The sequence below is a fragment of the Rattus norvegicus genome, chromosome 8 (genome assembly GCF_021556685.1).
Source record: "Rattus norvegicus strain SHRSP/BbbUtx chromosome 8, alternate assembly SHRSP_T2T, whole genome shotgun sequence".
Classification (NCBI taxonomy): domain Eukaryota; kingdom Metazoa; phylum Chordata; class Mammalia; order Rodentia; family Muridae; genus Rattus; species Rattus norvegicus.
Window position 1 is genome coordinate 88,430,738 of NC_141541.1, and position 6,640 is coordinate 88,437,377.

Here is a 6,640-nt window from a genome sequence, read left to right on the forward strand (position 1 = left end):
GGGTGATCATACAGGTGGGCAGTGTGTTTGGGGGCCTGAATCTGCACAAGCTCCAGAGTGCTGCCCTACACCTGGTTGGCCCTACTCAGCAACGTATTCCCTCATCCTCTGAAGACTTCTCTCAAGTCTGTCACCTCTAGTCCCACCCCTCACCACCTCCCACTCATGACTGTTCCTCCATTTTGCCCACCTCTCCATCATGTATTCCTACATCATAGTGGCATAATAAACTGTAGTGTGTGTGTGTGTGTGTGTGTGTGTGTGTGTGTGTGTGTGTGTGATTTTTCTCCCAAAGAGCTTTACATGAAATATTCATTATAACAAGTAGTTGGTCTGGTTCCAAGTTTCTGGTTTCTGAAGCACCATAAATACTGGACCACTGCTAAGTCTGTGGCATCCTGGTATCTTTCTATTGCCCAGAGGAAGGGTGATGTTGCAACTAGGCAGAGTGTCCAGGGCAGCTTCTTTGTTAGCTCCTGACTGCCAAACACCTCCATGCCCTTGATGTCTGCCACCTGGAGGCTTGCCAGACTCCACCCACCTTTGTGTTGTAGCCTGAGGGTTACCACTGCCCTGTAGTCTCCACCTCTCAGCAGAGCAAGAAGCACAGACTGCAGCCACAGCATCACCATGATGGCAAGCCTAAGACCGGCCCTACTCGGTAATTTCATGTTTCTGCATGAGCTCAAGGCTGCCACACATCTCCCTGTCCTCCCTGGCAGTGTCCAGCAGTTCATCATGCATGACCTATGTGCTTACGGCCTGTTGGCTGAGTGGTGGTAAAGGGTATATATTCATCTGCTACTGAGGGCTCTGATCCACTGTCTTTCTTTCCAATTTTATGAGTCTATTTTGCAAAAGCATCTTCCCATAAGACTTTGAAAGATCCCCGAAGGGAGACCCTTACTCAAGTCTTGGGAAGTCTCGGACCCCCGACACAGAGACCATTTTGGGTGTAACACACAAAGGCAAGGTTTATTACAGAGATCTATTATGGAGATCTCCGGGCCGACACGTATCCCACGCAGAAGACAGAGGTGTCGACCCCAAGTGGCTGGGAGAAGGGCTTTTTAGAGGAAGAAGTCACAAGCTCCAGGAGATGAGGGGATGTCAAAAGGAAATACCAAAAATGTCACAAAGGGAAACTCTCAAAGTCACAGGATTGTTCTTAAGACTCTAGGGTTTAAATGAGGGGAAAGGTCAAGCTCTCATTCTCCTGAGAACAGATCTTGATTCCTGTCCTTTAGGGTAAATGTTTGTCAGAGTTGATGAGGCATCTGCGTCTGAAACACATCTGGTTAGGCTTGGCCCGTTTCCTGGAATACTTTCTGCAGGACAAAATGGCTGGAGGGCACAATGGGGGCTTGAACAAACATCACAGGGGCAGAACAGAATCCATTACTCATTTACTCAGGTCCGGTGATAAGCAAAGTGTCAGTGAGTCTATACCAGTTCTCCTGCATTTTTAACAATCTGTCTTCCTGAGTCAGATCCTGTTGCTGAGTTTTGAGCTAATTTAAAACCCTATCTCTCAACTTGCCTGTTATTGCTGTTGCTGTTGTTGCTGCTGTTGTTGCTGTTGGTGTTGTCATTGTTGTTCCAGAGTTGCTGTGAGCTCTGCATATTCCATGGGTCTCTCAGAATCCTCAGAGCTCTGAGGCAGGTGCCAATGGCCACCATCATCTTTGTTCTCACTAGCCCCAACCCCGAAGGAGACTTAAACAAGCATGCTTGGGGGGAGGGGTGCAGAAAAAAAGGCGGCCATAGCACAATTTCAGATCCAGCGTTTTTATAGAGTAGAACAACACAAAACAGTATCTTAATTTTATCCGGACCTCAAAGACCCCTGAATCCCTGCAAAACTGAATCCAGTGGCCAGAGGGTGAGGCCAGAGCAAGCAGAGAACAGAGGAGGCTCAGAGCAGAGAGCAAAGAAGGCTTGAAGATAAGAGATTTGGGGACATTTGTTTGTGCCATGGCAGAGGAACAACCTGTGAGAATTTGGAAATCTAGTGCCCCTCTAGCTAAGAGCCCTGAGGACAGGCGAGCTCCCATAGCACAACAGGCAGCAGGTGGCAAAACAAAGCAGGTGGAGGTACTTATGGTCGCCATGGATCTGCCTACTATGATTGCCAGCACCACCCTAGACTGGCTGGGGTCGGGCAGAGGCAGCCTGAGAGCCCAGTGCTTAGAGACAGGAGTCACCTGAGAGATGGCTGGCAAGAAGACTTCCTTCAGAAGCAGAAGAGATGGGAGAAACTTAGAGGAAAGGATTTTAAACAGGGGCTTTGACAGATGGAGAACTGCGGTATATTAGAGGCCCAGGAAGGCATAGAGAAATGCCCGATGAACCTGTGAAACAGCAGACTCCAGTCTGGCAATGAGAAAGGGAGAAAAGGAGAAACAAGTTGTTTGCCATGGCTAGAGACAGAAGAAGCTCCAGGTGGGAGGTGAGAGACAGATCGAGCTAGTGAGGCAGCAGCCCAAAGCAAAGAAGAGCAATGGGGCAAGAGAGACGGAACAAGATCCAGGAGGGAGCTGGAAGACAGGGCTTAGCAGCCCAGGAGGGGTGGGAGAAGCAGTCTGACACACTGGTACAGCTTTTGTAACTGTAATAGGCTCCAGGAGCCAACAGAGACAGAGCAGGCAGCTCTGGTGACACTTACCTGAGTCTCAGGAGACAGTGTTGTTGAAGTTTGATTTCCCATGCCTGACTGTAAATGGAAAAGATTAATGGGGCACAGAAACACAGACAGGGGAAAGAGACATTGAAAACGAATGCAACAAACAAGACAGAAATCGGTGGCCACCAAGACAAACCAGATCCTGAGGGTGAGAAGGGGAATCCTGGATACGGGAATTCCTACCATGTGTCCCTTTGTCCATGAGTTCCCCCAATTTCCCAGAAAGACTAGGAACCTGAAACCTAGGTTTATCTTATGTCCAGAGGTACCGAATATAAATGTAGGTAGACTTCTTCAAAAACATTTAGGGGGAAAGTTGGAGAGGGGCAGTTGATTCCTAGGGCCAAGGAATGTTCTCTCCGTGACCTCTCCTTGGACTGACAGCCCTGATCCTTGACTAGGGTCAGGGGTGAGGGAGTCTTCTCTGAAATGTTGGTAGGAGCCCCCAAGTATTAAAGGGTACCTGAAGAGAAAAATTCCCAAGGTGTGTGGATAAGTCATATGGAGTCTTTACCTCCAGTGGGTTGTCTCAGGCATAGTAGCAGGAAGCAGCCTTGACCTCCATTTTATCAAGTTTTTAAAGGCAAAAACTGCAACTGTGATGTGTGCTGAAAAGCAGCTCTGGACATCTGTAGTAAACAAGAGTTTACAGAAGCAGAGAGATATCAGTTTAGTGGCCAGGCTGTTCTCCAAACCTTTAGGTCGGGGACACGTTGTTACTGCCAGAAGACATAAGTTGTTAAATGAAAATCTCAGTGCCGGGCACTGGTCCCTAGGAATTTAGAGATCAGAGAAGCCCAGAGGTATCCCAAACAACCCAGGTTATTGCCACTGCTCTTAGTTGCCCCCCATAACTAGATGGTAAAACCTATTATGGAAAACACTGGTTGCAAGATGAAAGAAATTGACCTTGAATTGTCTGGGGAACTCTTGCCCTACTGACTAGCTTTAATAGTGCTAGAAGGGGCTTTGCAGGATGCTGGAGGAGAAAAGATAGGACTAGTATGCTACAATACTGACCTTCTGACTGTTGCAATCGTGGCAAGACAGTTTATGGAGGTAACCAGCTGTTTTCTAGGTTGGATGTAGGCCTGTTCTACAGGAGGGATTCATGCCTTGTTCTGAAAACCCAGTCAAAACCCAAGGCTGGGGAAGTCAAAGGCCCAAGGGAAGAACCCTTTGATTATGTTTGCTAATGGTCATATTATCAAACTGCCTTCTAACTATGTATGTCTACATCCACAGATGTGTGCTGCTCTCACCCTTTGCCAGGGAAACGTCTTCATACAGTGGGTAGCAGTTGACTTAGGTCTCCATGCCAAGTAGGAGTGAGTGTAAGTGCTCAGCTTTGGATGGATCGTCCGGATAGCTGCTCACCATCCAACACGCAGGAGCCATTGCAGAAGACCGAGCAGAAATTATATAAAAGCTGCAGATGAGGAAGAGAGCTGTAAAATGTTCTCTGGCCCACGACAGGGCTATTGCATACAGGAATTCAAAGCAGCGGGCTTACCTGCACAAGATCAAGCCTGTTCAAATTCAGCATGGAGTGGGGAAGAGCTCCCAAGGTTCCACCTCTGAGAAGATATTGGCCTTAATGACTGTCAGGTGAGAGTCGCTCTTCTCTGTGGGTGTCGACCAGTAGGCTGCCCAAACCTCAGGGGATGGCTGGATACCCATGTCCACATGAGCAACATGAAGTGGATTGAGTGTGCTCTTAAAACAGAAAAAGGACATGAATTTGGAAGAGAGATGTGTTGGTGGGAGCTGGGAAGAGTTGGATGGTGGGGTTGCAGAGTGGACACTATTAAGATTTATAGCATATATGTATTAAATCCTTACATAATTAAAAAATTTATAAAATGGCAATTACTAATATTTAAATTAAAAACAAGAAGCACTTGGAGGGGGGAGTATTTACCTGACACCCATACTAACTGCTACTGTACTCCAAATAACCATGATCTGGAATCATTAAAGTGTCCATCCCAAGATGAATACAGAAAGGAGCGGAGAGAGATGGCAGGCAGGCAACAGATGACAGACAGACAGACAAACAGACAGACAGACAGATGATAGAACAATACACTAAAAACTAAGGGAATCCTGTTGTTTTCAACAGTATGATGGTTCTAGAGGGCATTACGTTAAGGAACAGAAAGAATATAATCTCATTTTCAAGTGGAAAAAATGAACTCATAAAAATAGAGTAAAACTGAGATTTGGAGAGTAAGCAGTTTTGTTCAAAGGTCACAGAACGTGAGCATTGGATAGGTTTCATCAGTCTTAGTGATTGCATCCAATAAAAACATCTGATAATGCTTGATAACTACTATACACATGGATTTTAAGTATTTTCATAACAAAAAGTATATGCATTAATGCACATGTTAAACATGAATAACTCAACAATGTGCAAATATACTAAAATACCATGTTGTGAGGCTGGAGAGGCGATGGCTCAGCAGTGAAGAGCACAGACTGCTATCGCAGAGGTCCCGAGCTCAGCTCCCACCTTTAGCTGCAGCTCCAGGAAACCTGAATCCCTCTCTTCTGGACTCTGAAGATACCTGCATACACCCATATACAGATACATGTACACAAAACTAAAAATAAATAAAAACAAAACAAATCTTAAAGAAAATTTAATCTTTTAAAAATGTGTGTACATTATAAACACAATTTTGCATGTAGGTTAAGAACAAAGAAAAATCAAGATCAAATTTCTATTAAAAAATTTCTCAAATATTATGAAGTCAGATTGCATTCAGAAGATGCTCATAAACTGTTCTTCCACAAATAATTAAAGTGCGCTCGTTACTGGACGTGCACTTAAGGAACAGCATAGGAGTCTGAAGAGACAAGCTTTCCCACTGGAGCGATCCTTAACATTTTAAATTGAGATTTATAGAAATATTTAGTTATGTGATAACAAGAGAAATGGTATCCTTTTCTTCCGTGTCCAATACTACCCTCCTGTGGTAACATGGCTCTTTCACAACCCCTCACAACTTAAAAACAAAAGAAACAAATCACTAAGAATTCTCACTGCATCTACAAACCGCTAGGAAACCTCTACTGCTACTGAGTCAAGCTAATTTGTGAGCACTAGGCTCCAGCTGCGCCATTTTAACTGAAATTGATATTTACCGTAAATGCATCATGGCGTCTGGAACCCCAGCAATTTATGTGAGAGTACACTGGGAAAAGAAAACCAAAAGAAGTCAACGTTCAGTTGTTGTCTTCAGACTGCTTTAGGAAGTAACTTCCTCGCAGAGGCTCACGGGAGGTTGCAACACAGTCCAAAGAACTTTGAACTACATAGGCATGTATAATGTGTCAAAAACCTTGTCCTGTGAAGGAAAAACAACAACAACAACAAAGGTACTTACTTTATGTTTTGCAGAAATGGAACTTAGCTACTCCCATTGGGACAGACACTTAGAAAACCCCACTATAGGCCAAGCTGTCTTTGGTGGTTTGTGTAAGAATTGCTCTGTAGGCTCATATATTCTAACGCTTAGGGATCAGGGATCAACACCATTTGAAAGGATTTGGAAGTGTGGACTTGCTGGAGGAGGTGTGGCCTTGGAGAAAGTGTGGCCTTGGGGGAGGTGTGGCCTTGGAGGAGGTGGGGTCTTGTTGGAGGAAGGTATCACTGGCGGGTGGGCTTTGAGATTTCAAAAGCCCAAGCCAGATCCCTGGCTCTCCTGCAGCCTGCAGATCTCCTACCCCCTCACTATGTCTGCCTGGCCGCCATGCTTCTTACCATGACTATGGGCTAGCCCTCTGACACTGTAAGCAAACCCAAATTACTTTCTTTTCATAAGAGTTGCCGTGGCGGTGCTGTCTTTTCACAGCAATAGAGCACTGACTAAGACACTGTCACTCAAGGAAAAAGTCACTCCAGCACCAAGTGGAAGGTTGTAGACACAGCGACCAGTGACATTTTGTTCC

The 6,640-nt window shown here is 45.4% G+C and overlaps 1 long non-coding RNA gene across 1 annotated transcript; it reads right to left on the reverse strand.

Moving 5' to 3' along the window:
- Nucleotides 1-951: 951 nt before the first annotated feature.
- Nucleotides 952-6,036, reverse strand: Sec61gl1 (Sec61 translocon subunit gamma like 1). Its single transcript, XR_015627917.1, has 6 exons — nt 5,834-6,036; nt 5,117-5,253; nt 4,197-4,399; nt 3,946-4,112; nt 3,198-3,312; nt 952-2,713 (listed from the first exon to the last, which is right to left on the reverse strand). It is a non-coding gene; the product is annotated as a Sec61 translocon subunit gamma like 1 (long non-coding RNA).
- Nucleotides 6,037-6,640: the final 604 nt, after the last annotated feature.